The following is a 17,523-nucleotide window of genomic DNA, read 5'->3' as shown; positions in this document are numbered from 1 at the left end:
TATACATGATGTTTTGTATGAAATTGTGGTGTGTACCTTCCAAAATGCTCCAGCAAATGAAGAACTAGTTAATGAAGTTTATTTTCAACTTCAGTATGTTCATAGCTATATAAGATGTAGATTTTGAAATTTACATCTATGGGATGGAACGTTAAATATAATATACATGCCCACCATAGCCCACTCTCTCAGGTAAATACAGCAAAAAAACCATGTCACAGACAGTTTTCCAAGAGGGACTCTTGCCTCTGACTGCATGGGGGACTTTGAAAAACTATACTCTTCAGAAGTCCTGGATGAGAGAGATGTGTTTATGGAAGCACAGAGCCTGGGGGACAGCTATAGTGTTTTGGGCCCAGGGTTGGTGCCAGCTAAGTTGTGTTCACCTTGCTTTGGGCCCATCACCTCCAGAGGGGCTGTGTAGAAGGGGAGGGCTGAGATGCAGGGAAACAGTGTGAAAGGGAGCAGAGGAGGAGTGAGTGGAAGAGAGACAGAGGAAGAAGCAGCAGGATATGTAGAAACAGTGTGACAGTGGGAAACAACCTACTGAGCAGACCTTTTGTAGTAAGAGAATAACAGTTTGGTCAGGGATGGGACATCAATATGCTGCAGACACAGCAAATGGAGTTTACTGTTCATAATGTGGGCAGATGGCGTATAATCATTTCCTACTGCTGGCATGAAACACAAAACAGGGGTGCTCACACACTTTTTATCTATCTCCACAACCTTGGAGTGCCCACTGTGCTGTGTGCCAAGTCTGCATTTCCATGTGCCGTATACCTCCAGGTTGCCATGAGCCTACTGCCTATTTGTCCTAACTGAACACCCCTGACTACTTGTGTAATTACCATTAAGTGAATCCAGGCTCACAGATGGGCCATGCTGAATTGAGTGGAAAAGACTTAAGCTGTGTAATGAGAACTACAGAGCATCAGGCATTTTGAAAAGTTATGAGAAAATGAAAGTAGCATCTATTCCCGTTTATTTTTGGCTAGGTAAAATCTAACTGTGGAAAAGTTCAGAGAATCTAATCCTGACCCAGAAAAGGGTAAATATAGGAAATAGCTGTTTTGGACCAAGAATAGAGCTTCCTGTGGAATAGGACTTTTACAGCCTGTTTTTGCTTTGTAGGAAAAAAAAGTTTGAATCTCTCAGTAACCTTTCTTTTCAGTTATTTAAGAGTTAGATACCTTCATAACAAATGTGCATGTTTGCATATGGGCTACTGCTGTTCTGCCTTTGAAGAAGGTCCCAGGAGGATTAGCTCCTTTGCTGGATTGTCTAAAAGATGACTCATGGAGGGACCAGCCAGTGTGTTTGATCAGAGAATATTGTGTGTTATTTTTCTTGTTGCTTTATCTCCTATCCTTGATTTCTGATGAAGTGTTATCCTCTCTCCTGCTTTCTCTGGAGATGCTGTTCATTCCCTAAGCTCCTGAGCCTGGCAAAATTATCTGCTAAAATATCTTGCTTGCTCACCACACAGATTTTCCCAGGCTCTCTTTGCTCTAGTCAAAATATTTGCAGGAAAGCTGACTAGACGTCACTTCTGGCTCCCTTTTACCTTACATGACCTAAATTAGTACCTAGTTATACTCTTCTTAGTGGTATAATGTGGTGAAGGCAATTTATGTGCCATTTTCTAGCATGTTTGGTTTCCATTAGAGAAACTAAGAGATACTAAAATACTTCCAATTGAAGACATATAATTTTACCAGGGAAAAGACCAAGAATCCTTTAAATCACATATGTACATATAAGCTGTTGCATATGGATGCATTTGAGCTTTTAGAGGGCTAGCCATTTCTTTACAATTCATGTGTTACTATGGCAACAGTAGTACTTATTCTGGTTCCTTTTGACATTCTTGCTTTGATAGCCGAAAACATATTGGATGAGTTGTCGGGTTTTTTCCCCTCCATACATCAGTTTGTCTTGCTAATAGCAATGAAAATTGAGTCAGATTCTGTTCAGATTTAGAGATGTTCAAACTTGTTCTCAGCTGAAGGACTGCATAATGTGATCAGTAGCAAAACTTTGCCTGTCTAAACTGTATTGGGAAAATTCTCCAGTGAAGATGAGCCCTTACCTTGCAAGCTTTCTGAAATGAGCAGCATCAGAGAGCTAAAAGGAAAAGGTTCTTCAGCTTTCCCAGAACAGGTTTATTACAGTAAAAGCTCAGCCCTGATCTCTGTTCTTTGCAGAATAGAAAGTAGTTTATGAATACTTGGCTGAAAATACTCTTTGGTATCATGATTAGATGCTATCATGTTCACTGCTTTGTGGATTAGAACTTATGGATGTTCAGAGGTCTAACTAAACAATTTGGGAAACAGCCAGATAATACTTGACAGAACTTTGTGATTAACCTGGAGAATAACTATTTGCCCCTGAAATGATGTTCATGAAAACAATTTGGCTATGGTGACTATAATAAGCTGCCCTTCTATACTGAGAAGGCTTAGCATGCACCTAGAACAAAGAACAGGCTATAGAGAAATCTGTGTGTATTTTCACTGTTTGTGACAAACAGATGTATGCAGCTATATTACCCTTACAGTTTACCAAATAAAAAATCTCTAATAATAACGTAGAAAAAGACAGCTGTAAACATGTCAAAATAATACCTGTATATGCAATGTAATATAATTTCAAGGCCTTTTATTGATAACACAGTAACTCTGTTCATGTTTCTGGCAGAGCTTTTAAAGTACATAACACAGTATAGGAAACAGGTGGGACAGTAATTTAATACTCCTAGTGGCGTACTTTAATATCATAAGAGGCCACTGAGAGTCTTCAAGGAAGTTTCTGAACAAGAACCATTTACTGAGATCATGTGTAGTATCTACTGTATTTTGCATCAAAGGATGTTTTTAAAGACCACTATAGAAGAGGGAAAAACACCACATATCTTGGAAAATCTATCTGTACAAAGGAAAAAATGCACCATCATTGCCTTATCTAGGCAGCAGTAAGGAAATGTTCCAAGATTCTGGAAAAAGTTTACAGGACGGTAGGTAGAACGTTTAGCTACATAGTTCACATTAACACTGATGTCTGTCAAGTGGTGCAGTCACCTACCAACTTACTGGAAAGTTATCTCTTTAATTCTAAAATTATATTGAAAAACTTAAGACAAAAAGTGGTAAATTATTAAACTGATGGATGAAGAGCTGGGTGCCAAATTCCTGTTTTAAAAAGAGCAGGAGCTGTATGCGTGATTCCCTGCTGTAGTAGCAATGCCATTGTAACAACGATGACTTAAGGATCTAAGTGATTTGTAGGGCAAAAATAATATATTTGTGGGATATAAGGTGTAACTAGAAAAAACATAACAGCTTTCAGCCTTTCTTATGTGGTTGCACGGGACAACAATTACTGGTTAAGTCATGTGAACATGATCTTGTTGGCAACCTGGCAGACTTGCTTGCCTTCAAAAGACAATTCAAACACTGCCTTTCAAGGCATTATGCCTCCTTTCCCACCAGATGGTTTCCTTCAACCTCTGTTTATACCCCCATATCTGTTCCTACACTAAAGGAGGCCAGGCTAAGCCCTCATTAAGGATCAGGGCTTTTATGAAAGAAATACACTGGATTTTTCTGTTGAAAGAGAGTCTTCCTCACTTACAGTTCTACTGTGAGCATCTACCCAGCTGAAAGATGTGGTGGGATTCCTTTTTTTATTGCCCTTCATTTCCTTCTGATTCAAATATTTTCCATTTGCTTACTCAAAGCTCTAACCACCCTCCAACGATCAACCATGAAATATAGCTTCCCAGTCAACACCCCGCATTTAAAGAGGAAATAGATCTGTCACAAACCCAGTAATAGGAGAACTGTTTCTGTGGTCTGTACCAGTTACTGTCCTTTTTCCTTGATAAACAGACATTTCTTTTGGCTTTGTCACAGAGCCTTGTGACAAGCTGAGAGCTAAAACAGCCTCACAGTTGCCATCAAGATGGTACATACAGAGCTGCACAAGCCCAGTAATAAATGTGACGTTCAAGCATCGCTATTCATCATCAACAATAAAAATTCAGTGACCAGTAACTAACCATCAGTTGCCAATATCTCTGCTGCTGATAGGCAAAGTTGGATATATTCTAGCTCAGCATCCCAAACCCGTGTTGCTTTTGCTAGATTAACAGGGTTGAAACTCCATCCACTATTACTTAACTATTTGAAAAAATGTAGCTGCTTCTGTGAATACATAAAATAATAAATTATGAGAGAGAGTAATATTATTTTACTGGCTGCTCTTCAGTACAGCTGAAGAGCAGTACTCTTTGAGTACAGCTTTAAAAGACAATCAGCAGCTGAACATTATCTCAGTTAAAAGCTTAATTTACACAAAGTTAGGGCAGGCTCATCAATTTTATTTAAGCTTTACGGGTCTGTGGTCCAACTAGTTACAATGGATCTGCAGTATGTAACACTAGTATCATAGCAATCTCTCAAGCCTTTTATCATTAATTATGAATTTATTATTAAACAATAAGTATATGTTTATGTTTCAGAAGAGCTTAAAGAGTTTAAAGGAGTCAGGAGGGAGATGCAATGTGCATTATGTAGTTCTCAGGGATAACTTTTTTCTCAAAAATTCAGAGATTTGCTTAGTAAAGGTACCCTGAAATTAGCGAGTTATCTTGGCCAGTTAGTTCTTGACCACACAAATCACAAGATTCTAGTGTCTACTTACACCAAAAGAAGATTGAAAACACTTTGTTCAGTGATGTTGGAGGACTTTGTTCCTAATCTGATCAAAAATGGTGGAGAAAGAAAGAAGAGGGAGTGACTTTACATCTAACAAAATTTTGAAATACATTTAAGTGTATGTAGATTTTTATCCATGTTTGTATCTGTGGTGGAGGGGAAGTGGAATAAGGTACTTTGCCTTATATGTTTTGTAGTCTTACCTGAGAATTAGAGCCCTGCAGTTCTGGCACCTTTGGAAACAGGAAACTTAAACTGGTTCAGATCCGGTAGAAGATGCTGCAGATTCGCTTACGTAACTGGAGCAAATAAAAAATGAGCTACATGCACTACATATTGCACCTAATCAGAACAAATGTGAGATGACATGTGTTTACATGCTGCTCTTACTGATGACTGCCAAGGCCAAAGTCAAATTTGAGTACAAGGATGGCCTGAAATGAGAAAGAAGTTTTTAATTCCTAATCCATTACAGCAAAAACTAAAGAAACAAAAGGCAGGACTGAATGCAAGAATTCAGTACAGAATATGGGAAACAGAAACACAAAGCTCCCAAAAGCTCAAATGAACTTCTTGCATCATCAGAGATTGTATCAGTCAGTGTCAAAATCTATAGAACCTGATGAAACAGACTGAAAGTTTATGGCTAAAATAAGATCAGAATATGATGTATATCCCATATACATGGTTGATTGTTCTATGGATAAAGTGTGTAAGAAGGAGCTGGGTGAGGGTTTCTAGGCAGAAAGGGAGAAACTCACTTTTGTGGTAGCAGAAGCGTGGGATCTCATTCAGGAGAGAGGAGAGAGAGAGAGGTGGGTGGGTCACATCAGTGGGAGGGAGAGTAGATGAGGTATGTGAAAAGCGGTGGTGAAATCTGAAGGGAGAGTATCTCTGAGACAAAAGAGGACAGTGACAATAAGGGGGTGACAATCAGGAGTCTCATGCTTTATCTGGTCTTCCCTCATCTCAACACTTCTTTGTTATTCCCCATTTTAGGATTCAGCCCCCACACCAACAACTCTATAAGGTCTCCAGAGGCAACTCTCCTGTCTTCCTTCCTTCCCAGTGCCCCTTACCCGCAGCTGTGAAGGAAATCATGAAGTTTGTGGAAATGACAGGGATCCCCAGATAAAGCAGATTCTTCTCCTGCTGTTGGTGAGGTTAGAGAAAAGGGCAATTACCGCTACTGTAAATGGAACCACCTTCTTTTTTGGGGACAGAGTAGCAGATTGTTAGGGCTAGAAGGATAGGTAGGCTGCAGTGATCCTTCAGCTTCTGTACGAGGCAATAGTCTACCCTACCCCTCTCTTGAGTCAACACTGATTGCAAGGGAGGGTAACACAGATGTTTAATTTCCATGTCTGCTAAGCAGCTTATATTGGGGCAATTTGGACTCTCTCCACTTCATTAACATGAGAAATCATCAGACTGCATTTTAGTATTACATGCATTGACTCAGTTGCCAGCCAGTGGCAAAGATAGATATCTGGAAGCTTGTTTTTTCTAGATAGTAGTCTGTTTTGCAGGCAAACAATATAAATATATGCACTGTCCACATCCAAAATACTACGAGCTAGCCAAAACATCATCAGCTGGGATGTGGTCTGCACACAGTCCAGTGTACCAAGGGAACTGGATAAATATTAAGATGTCTATCAAACACCATTTGTGCATATATTGTTAAGCCATCTCAGTGACTACCCTCAGTTTATTGAACTGTGAAAGACTGGATTTATACAAGTAATATCTGACATATCCTTCCCAAGTGCAGTAATTATAATAGGAGGTAACCACCAAAGCCTATAAAAAACTTTGGAAAAGCTCCAATGTGGACTTCAACCTCCCATCCCTGTCCCTTTCCATTTTTGAAACGTGCTTTGTAAAAAAGATTACAATGTAACCTTAAAGTAGTAAATGTCTGAAAAAAATTCTAGTTGAGATTCCACATTTGAATAACAAGTCATAGGGTGTTTTCCATATTCAGGGTGCAGTTCCTAGCAAGCTAATGTCAAAACATTGGAGCTGGTTTGCAAATGGAGCATAGTGCTATGTTCATTAATGCCACTTCTGGATGTTTCCATAAGACTTATCTTCTGCCATAATATTGACATTAACTCACTCACCCAGCAAACTGTAAAATGATTAATAAACATACAAGTGCAGATGATATAAACCATCTATTCTAAATTACATTGAATAATCAGGAAAAAAACAATTAAAACTTTAGAGCATAAAATTCCATTACTTTTGCCAGGGTGGGGAAAATCAGCTAAGAAGTCAACAGAGTAGTAGCTTCTTGCTGTCTGAAGGCATTCAAAGCATCGTATAATGTGAGCTGCTCTGAGAAAGAGTAGCAGATGCATAGGCATTGCAATGAAGCCATTACCCCCACCATAAGGTGGGTAAACCTCCAAGGATGAAGGCAAGCCAGGCCCATATCTCTGCATCACTTACAGCAGTATCACTTGTAGGGTCTACATGAGCTTTCCCAGAGGTGGCCCATCATCATGGCCTGGCAAGTGCAGCGTAAGGCCACATGGCCAAATCACAGCAAGTCTGGAGTAATGTCGACCTTTCTCACCTTATGTTTGTAGCTACAATTCAGATTTGTCACTCTGTGGCAGAAAGGGGCTTCCTGCTCTAACTCTATATCAAATTAGTACAATTTCCTTCTGACTTCCAGTGACCTCCCTTAGAAAGCCACATTTGCCAATGCTGCCTGATACCATACTTATGGTACTTCAGAAATGCCTAAATGTTCTCTATGGGATGTATAAGGGTATCTTGGCACATCTCAGCTACGTCTGTGTGGTACCTGCTAGCCAGTGCCACGCAGACCCACAGCTAGTGCACATCAAGGCTGTGCTGTTTATACCAGCTCAGCAACTGCCCTATTTGTCATTTTTATGGCATTCACAATATGATAATTATTTGCAGCATGTTTCTTCATCACCAGTTTGTCAATTGGCCTGGGCAGGGCAGGGCTGTGGGGAGCTGGAGACTGGCCCTGCTGCAGCATCACTGGGGTAGGGACTGATGCTGTGGGGGCTGACATGGGGTCCTGGGCACTGGGCAGGGCAGGGGGAGCCCCCAGGATGGGGACAGGGGCAGTAGGGCCTTCAGTGCCCTCTGGGCACAGACAGTCTGGTGCATATGAAGCAGCAGAGGTCTCTGAATCCGGCCTGATGCACACAGTTCAGCAGCATATTTGGGGAGTTTCAGATTTAGACTGAAAATAAAGAGAAAATAAAGAAAATCTGAGGCAAAGGTTCATTTTCAACATGATAGCCTCTCTTGCCAGACAGGATATTCTAATGATGTTCTTGTGCTGAACAATATGAAACATCAAACAAGTCGCTTTACAATAACATGGGTGGATCTAACTGTCTCCATATGCACATTTTTAAAGCATCATTGTTCAATTAATACTTCATATGGTAAAAAAAAAAGTAACAAAAATATTTCATCTGGAAGTATGATCAAAGATCAGTTCCTTGCTGCTGAATATTGTGAAAGTATATAATACAGGACATAAGTCAACTTCTCTTTCCAAATGTCTTTTGGTTTAATACTTTGAAAGTCTTATGGCTTTTATTGCAAAGACTATATAAAATGCCAGGGGAGGGGAAATATATACACGTATATCTCAAATCATCCTGAAATGCCACAAAGAGAGAGGGAAAAAAAATAGAAAGTCATATTGCAGGATTGTTCTCAGCTTTAGGAATGAAATGAGCATGATGTCATATTGAATAGTTTATAGGGTTACTGTAGTAAAAAAAGTTATTTTAAAGGACAAACTCCTGGATTTCTTGACTTTCAGCGGTTAAAATTATACCTTCTAGTAAAAAGTGGAAATATCCTATCATCACAGCAATAATAAGCCTGTATATTGGAAATTTGGAAATGCATTGTTAAAATGAATTTTCAGCTATTTGTATTTCGATGAAGCAATATAGATCAGAATTATGGCAGAAAAACAACTTCTCTCCATGTAGCATTTTTTATTCTACGCTACATTTCACATATACTCAGAGTAACATCCAGCTGTGGTAGTGAATGATAAAGGTTATGGCTATTTATAATTCCCAGTGATACTGCAGCAGAGACAGTATTGACTCTGTGGTCTCCTTCCAAGTGCAGCAAAGACCTTGTGGGTTAAAGGCTGCCCTGGGATTCCAGCTTTCTGCATTCAATGCTTGGCTCTGTCACCAATGTGATGTGTTACATGAAGCCAATGTACTCCATACTTTCTAACCATGAGTTGAAAAACAGGATAAATATTTTTCTGTGTCATTGTGGTGAGATATAAAAAAAAAAAAAAAAAAAAAAAAATCACCCATTGGGAAAATGAAGAGCAGAGAAACTGACAAAACATACCTGAACTTTAACTGAACCTGAAGGTTATGCTCAACTTTAGATGGTTGCAAACACAGATAACCTGCAGCCTTTCTCACAGCTGCAGCCGCTGAGGCAGATCCCGTGGCATGCATCACTACCTAGGCAAACACATTTGTTTACCTCGCCCCACTGCTCACCCATACAGCTACTGGCTGTGCAACTGAGAGGCAGCAACAGCTTGGGTCTCTTATACCTGACTTTGCTGTTGAGGAAGGTCTGAGGGTCCTCTCCTATGCCAATGGAGGACAAAAGTTGTAGGGGCTGGAAGGTCAGAGTAGCACATTGCATCTCGACCTACCATCACCCCACCAATTCATCTTTTACAAGTAGGGAGACGAATTGCTACAGACATGTCTACTCAATGGATTCAGTAAATACAGGCATCTCCTTTAACTTGAATCAGTTTCTTCCAGAGAAGGACAAAACCATGCTTGAAATAAAGAAAAGACCATAGCTTTCCAGTTCTATTTTCTTCCCCTGTAAGTCCACACAGAGAGAAGAAATATGGTGGGCTCAACAATGCTGAAATCAACAGATCAAAATAAAGATGATTTATCCAAATGTTTTACTATGGTGAAAATGAGTGAGGCAGATTAATGCTAAAAATAAAAAAAAAAACCCAAGCCAACAAATATAAATCTAACTTGCTTCCTTGTGTTAAGGGATAAGCATCTTTTAATATACATATGCACACAGTATATCACTACTTCCTGTCCCACTTGATGTCTGTCCCTAGGGAAGATTTATGTTTCTCAGACTTTTTGTTTTGTTCTCTGTGGTTTTATAATTTTTAGTTTTGCACTTTTGGGGGTTTCATTTAATTCCCATTTATTTTGCTTAAGTCACAACTCTGAATTCCTTGTAACAAGAAGAAGTGTTTTTTTGAGATGTTATCAAAAATGTAATGGGAAAAGTTTTATGTTCTAACCACAAGCAAGATGCCAGACTTTTGTCTGCTGTGGACAAAAAGTATGGGTCTAAACAGACCTGAAAAAACATTTATTTTCTTTTCCTAGGAAGAGTATGAATTCAGCTGCATGTCATTTGAGGTAATAGAGTTGAGGTACCTTAGGAAATACCCATATCACGACAGATGCCATGTTCAGTACAGAGATTATGATGTGCAATTATGAAGTCCTTTTACTGTGCTCTTTTGAATTCCATTTCTAGACATCTCTAACACTGAAACAGGGTCTGGGTGTCTAGAAACCATATCTATTCAGGATTTTTTTACTTTTACCTGAAAAAGACTCCTGCATCACAAGAAGAACAATGCTCTTTCATTTCCCACCTTAGCCTCAGGTCAGCTCGAAGCTGAAGCAGAGAAAAAAAAAGAATTTGGATATATTTTTAAACTGAGTAATAATACATTTAGTATGTCAAACATTTTCTGCTTCAACACTTCTCTTGAATATTTCAGTCTAAACTGAAAATTTATCGCCCCACTCCGAACCTCCTTGGGATGGGCAACTTACAATGTGTGAAAGATATGCACTCCTTGACACATTTAAAAATGAAGACTATCTATCTCTATTATTGGGCCAAGCTTTCTGGCTTACAAATCTGTATTGCACCTGAGTAGACACTTTCCTCCTGCAGACATCTGTCTGCATCTCTATTGCAGTAAAGCTGGTAGTGTAAATCATGTAAATGAACGTCATGCATTTGATATGCTTTTCAGCTCTGCATCCTTCACCACATAATGAACGGAAAGGCCATAGGGAGAAGACTGCCAGCAAACTAGGGAAGAAGGAAAGGTGTATACCACTACAACAGGCAATATACTTAGTGTTGGCATCAGGTTAAAGCAGCCCTTCTAAATGTACCCTGGGAAAAAAGGCAGGTGGGTGAAAATGAAGGACCTACCATCAGTATCATGCCAGCCTTTCTTCCCCTTCAGTAGAGTCAGGACTTACATACTGAACTTCAGAAGTTTGAAAACTTTAACTATTAAAACATCCCTAACTCAACTAAGTACAGAAAGTTGTTCTTTATGTCATGCTAGTCTTTTCATTTCAGAGAAGGAGCAGGTAGTACAAGTGTAATTTAAGTTTTGCTGAATACTGGGGTTTGTATCATCACTGAAAAAAATATCAAGTCTCCGGTAGAAATTGATGAGAGTGGCACTTGGTGTGATTCATGGTGAATAACGACTTTGGATCTCTCTCTCTAATGGCAGAGCATACACCCTGAAAAAATGTAAATACACAGGGATTATCTGGCAGGTTTTGGTGGTGGCTGCTGCTGTTTTTCACCCCTCCTTCACACATATGGCTTCAGATGAAGAAGACTATAAAGTCTTCTACAATACACTATATAATAATCACAGAAGAAAACATACAGTTTTCAAAGCAAATATGATCTTAAAGAAAATCTGTTTTGATAAAAAACAAGTCATCCCTGTAAGAATGACAGTTTCAACAAAATAGAATTGTTCCCATCATGGCAAGTTCTTCTTAAAGACACCAGCATGCAATGGAGTGGTGGAGAACATCTGGGCCACTACTTCTCTGTGGTCACAGAACTGACCAGGGCCACCTGAGAGACGTGAGTCTTTACTGATGTTAATTTAACTGCTTATTAGAATCAAGCAATACTCTTTTTCCCTTCACATTATTCTTAATACTTAAAATCATGATTTGCAGATGGATTTTTTTTTAGCATTTTAAAAATAAGACTCATTACATGCTGACAGAGTAGAATGGTCTGTGATGGCCTTCACCAAATGTAGCAGAGAAAGCAGATCAGCCCTATGGCCCAAAATTTGGTCAAAGCAGCTCTGAAATGAGTTGTCTTCTGGATGAACACTTCTTGCAAATACTTCCTTTGTCATGTTCCAGATGGGGCTTGTCATAGCAACAAAAATATGTGGCTATGAACTCCAAGTGTTGTCATTCTAGCTCTGCTGCTAGAGAGATGGCAGTACATACAAATGGTTGAGCCCTGAGGCAAGCTACTGTCTTTGAAAAATTTCCCTTCATGAGAATGAAAATATGCTCTGCTGTGCAATCTTAATTAATACTAATTTAAATATGATTCTCCGAGGCCAAGCTGGAAGTCAGTAGGACCTTTATTTTTCTTGGTCTTGTAGCCTACTAAGGTGGTTTCCAGTGTTCATTTACTTTAGACAAAAGTATAATGATTATTATAAAATAAAAATAAAGATGTAATCCTTCTCTAAAAATATTTTTGATGTTACATCCACTTTGAGTTACAATAAAGGAATAACATTTTAAAAAAGTTAATTTTCCTGCATAGTATATCATGTTATTTATTTTCAAATCTCTTCAGCTATAGCCTGTAGTACAGAAGTGAAGATTTATTTATCTATATCAGTCACATGCACTGGCATGTCTTGGTTCTCAAGAATCCCTCACCAGAGAGTTAAAAAGGAATTTAAACCACTGGAAAAAACAAAACATTTCTTCTGTTACTATGGAGTCTGATTCCTAACAGAAGCAAGGAAAATTGGAGGTGAGACTTTAAATCAGTTCTTTAGTCCTAAGTATATCAAAAGAAATAGGGACAAATTTCAACTGTAATTTGTCACTAGTAGTCTTCTGTGGAAGTGATCTTCATTCTTCCACATGCAGTTTGTCCTTTAGGACAAATGTGTTCACAGTATCCTCTTGATTGAAGCACTGTCTAGAAATTAATCAGATTGGACTGTGATTTTTCTGTGTGCATTTGATAGTCTTTCTATTACTTGATTGATTCTTCTGTTGTCTAATTGCCTTAATTTCTAAAGGTAGCATTCAAAAGAACAAATTCTGAACCAACTGAATCTGAGGTTCTTTCAGACCTATTGTCACATTGCTACACATGTGAAGATTCAACACGAGAATCTGGCACAGAGTCAATGAAGCATTTACAGCGCTTCCCTACCTTTGGAGATCTAAGACACATATGGAGCCATATGTACTTTTTTTTTACTGTATAAGACAAAGTCTGCCCGTTTTCTTAACGTATCCTAACAAAAACTACTGGAGACCTAAAGGTCATCTGTACACTAGGATATGAGCCTATTTAAAGAGATGTTTACATGCAGAACCAATACATACCAGATTGTATGTAAGACAGACTTCAAATGAGTTTTCACCTCGTCAAGTGCAGCTGTTTTACAGCACAAAATAGCAGGTCCCATTTTGTGAAGTATAGCTTTCCAGAGCTTCCACCAACCCTGTTACTTATGTGCTTTTCCTTGACAACATGGCCCATGAGAAAAAAATTGGTGTTTTCTTGTCCGAGGAGAGTAGTTTTCAGATACTTAGGGCAACGCACCATCTTCATCTCTACAGTAAATAAAAATATAATCATGTAACTTAGTCATTGGCACAACTCTACAAGCGAGGCTAACAAAGCTCTGGAAAGACTTGTTTGTGAGGCTGTGACATTTCTGGAGACATAAGAACAGCCTAGATACAGTTCTGCCAGGGATGGTTCAGGAAAGACTGGTCCTGCTGTGAGGCAGAGGATTAGACAGGATGGCTCTGGAGGTTTTTTCCTGTTTTCTAAGACTTTTTGTCTCATGCTTCCATAAACTTAATCAGTTTTCTGTGTGGCAACATAAAAGTATCTGAGTTACTTCTGCTGCATCCTGATCTACTTCATACCACCAGCCTGGAACAGGGTACACACACACACAAATATATAGAGGTGAAACTTCATAAATTTGTTTTGCTAATCAACTAATCATCTGGTGTCTCACCTCTACAAACAGTGCTTCAAGTGCACCTGAAACTACACCACCATCTTTTTCTTCCCACTTCAGCTACCAGTTCCACACTGCTCTCAGATCTGTGATGAAAGTATCAACAAGATGAGAGCTTGCCAAGTGCTTATGTCTCCTGTCCCAAAGTTTTCTGGGAAAAAGAACTCTCGTCTGTCTTCAAATTCAGGATAAAGCACACAGGCAGTTTAAATGGGAGAGAGATGTTTTGAGAGTGTTCTTCAGATTTTTTTTTCATTTTAAAGAAATGGTGCAAATGATAGAGAGAACAAGTGTGCTGAGGTACGCCTGAGCATCCCCCGCCCCAATGTTTGTCCTCAGAGCTTTGAAGATATGATGTGCAAGTGCTGAGCAAGGTTCCAGAAACTGCTGGCAACATTCTGTGGTGTATTTATTTCCTTTGCATGGGCTTATTACCAATTTTGCACATAACTTGTGACCTGCTGTTTCCTTTCATGGCAAGCAACCAAAGGGAATGTAGGCCCTTAATGAGAAACAATCCATTTTGCAAATGGACTTCAGAGCAGTTTTTACAGGCAACAGGACTGCAAGTGTTAATGCTGTGAAGATGCCCAGGAAACACGCCCTGCTACATATTTTTGGGTGTTAAGTACTTTAAAAAAAAAAGAGACATTTTGGCTATCATTAGGTATGAGCCATAATAAGGTCGTTTCTGCTGTTTGTTGCTAGACAGCACCCTAAAGCTATTCAGTGAGATTATCTGAATAACTTTGTCTTTAGAAAGCAGCTGTTCACCAGATGTTCTGCAACGCATACAGCAAACTTACAGGTAGTTATATTCCTTTCTTTTTCATCCACAGAAAAGACAAAGTACTGATAGGTTTGAAATCTGGCTTCAAGTATCCTCTTAATATCACCTTCTATAGAAAAATAGGAAAAAAATTTTTTTCCTATTTTTTCCTATTATGCATAGCATCCATAAATGCTCACATACAAACATGTATGTATGATAATTTTAAATATGTCATGAAAATTACTTTCATGATGTTCTATCTACTGTGAATATGGAACTGACTGATCTATGAAAACTCTCCTGTGATTCCAGAAATATCTGCCTACAACACTAGGATTCATTCTCTTAATTCTGTAAAAAAACAACTTTGATGTGTGCATTTTTTACTATGCACTGCAACATATTTTATTACCAAATCCTAAGAGAAAAAATATTGAAGACATACAAGTTACCTGAACACTGTTATATGGGCTTGTTTAAAGTCAATTAATGATTTATTAGCAATCACAAAAATCGTCAGAGCAATGATGCATCGTATAAAATTGAGAAAGGGTTTTGTAGAAGACAAAAGCCTGACAGAGCTGGTCAGAGAGGTGATTTTTCAGAAACAGAAGCTATTCACCAGACTAAGCCAAGAATAGGACAATTTAAGATTATTGTTGTAAGTCTAAAATTTCAAAGTAGGTCTGCAATAAAAAGAAAGATATGTAGCATCTAAAAAAGAGGCATAAAAAGTTGAGCAGTTCCTAGAAAATGAAATTGAGAAATCTGGAGAGGGTACTGCAGTCAACTGGATGGAGGTATCTTGTATCAACGAATGAAGCTGACAGTGGGCTGAAGCAGATACGTGTGAGAGAAAGGCCCAAAAGATGGTGATGAACTTGGATTGTTCATGGACACATTAGGGACATTTCTGCAAGAATATCTAGAAACTGTTCAGAGAAAATTATTATCCTCGTGGTGGGATGATGGATGACAAGGTGTCCTGCTCCACTAAGTCTTATGACAAGTTTCTACTACATCAATCTCCTCTTTCTCTCCATATGCTTTAGAAGTCAGGGCAGAGTGACTGACACTAGTAGATGAAAAACAGGTTGAAACCAGGTGGCTGAAGTTTCTAGTTCTGAAGTTTGCAAGACAACCATGTGACATACCTGATGAAGTACATCTTTGCCACCAAGAATCCTGCAGGTGAAGCTAAGGGCAAAGAGACATTGCAGTAGAGAACCTTGGTGTGGGAATTCAAAAAGAGCTCAGAAGATCTTTTGCCTATGCAGACTTCTAAAGTGCTGAGCATGGAAGAAGCTTTTTCTCTGAGGAATTCTTGGCTATGTACCTGGCACAGCCTGACATAGCTTAAATGGGGTGACTACAGGGCCTATTTCTCCATACTGCATGTATGTAGCTGGGAATCCCTGGGCACCATAGCCAGACTCTGCGTGTGTGTGTGTGTGTTAATTTCTCCTAGAGCTTTGCAAGACCCAGGCATTTGGTAAAAGAGAAAGTGCCATATTGTGGAAAGGTATTTGACAAACATGTATGATGATATGAGCCCCTCATTTCTGCCTTATCATGAGAATAAACTATAGCAAGGCCACTTTGCATGCAAGAAGGCTTTAGAATAAAACAAAAGTATGGAAAGGCCAAGGGTCCAGGTGGGGGCCTTGTAGAGGAGTTAGAAGACAGCACATGGTATCAGGTATGCAGATACATGGGTTTATGGTTTTCCTTGGGATATCTTAAAAATGAAGCAGACCAACCTTCATCTTAATTACAGGCACAATGTAAAAACATGAGGCACATGAATGGCTATATGGCCAGATTTGGCCATGGTAGAAATAGGGAAGAATTCTGGCAGTAAAAAACCTATAATATTCATCCACTAGACAATGGCACTATGGACAATCCTAGCTAAGTGAGCAAGTCTGGTGTAGGCAATACAGTTCCACAAAAGCCAGATTATAGCAGAATAACTAAGAGGACATGCTTACTTGCCGAGGAAACTGCACTGAAATCATCCATCTGTTCTTTGAGGAAATTGCAAGGCCATTTTTCAGGGCAGTTATACAATTGTTGGAAAGCTAAATCAACTTTTACGTTCCTTTTCTGCTGTTGCTGTCAAAATAGCAGAAAAAGAACATTGCAGTATAACTGTACATTTGGAAGGGTATATGCACGCTCTGAATTTTAGCATTCTTTTCCTTGGTATTTTTGCTTCTTTGAGTGAGAGTTTTAATAAAAGCATTAGAAGGATGGGATAGAATTTGCTGAATATTAAAAATTACCAGTCAGAGACTATCACAACACAACTGTAATTAAACAGGATTCCTGAAAAGCTCCCAGACATGTACTAGTCCCCAGACTTCAGGCATTCAAGGTTCTCTATATTCCTAGCATAAAACCAAGAGATAGTTCTAGGCTTGCAATTGTTTTCTGCTTTGAACAGTAACTAATAAAGTGACATTTTGTGAAGCCCCTCTTTCCTTTCACAGTGATTACTGTTGCAGAGACACCTGGTATTTTTCTCTCCAGCTGGGCTCTGAGGTGCAGAGTGGTTTTTTTTTAGTCTTCTGTATTGCTACTACAGGAATGGGTACATTGCATTGAGGGGGAGGTTGCAGATGTGAAAACTGAGACGTGTAGGGTATGTGCATGGTGTAGAGCAGGGACCAGTGCCTGGCCTTTCTCCTAGCAATTGGGCAAAAGAAGCAACTCCAGATTTTGTGCCTGATCAAAGCTTGTCAAAGAAGCAGATGCAGATTGTAGTTCTACCATCAGGACCCCTTTAGACATCCTCGTGATTACAATAATGCCTCCCCCACAGCTTGTAACAAGGTAAACAACACCCATGTGCACACACCTATATAGGGGAGGTTATCAGGTGTCAAGCTTTAATGTAAGGAGCACATATGCCC

Source organism: Strix uralensis, chromosome 1 (genome assembly GCF_047716275.1).
Source record: "Strix uralensis isolate ZFMK-TIS-50842 chromosome 1, bStrUra1, whole genome shotgun sequence".
Lineage (NCBI taxonomy): Eukaryota > Metazoa > Chordata > Aves > Strigiformes > Strigidae > Strix > Strix uralensis.
This window is presented reverse-complemented; position numbering follows the sequence as displayed.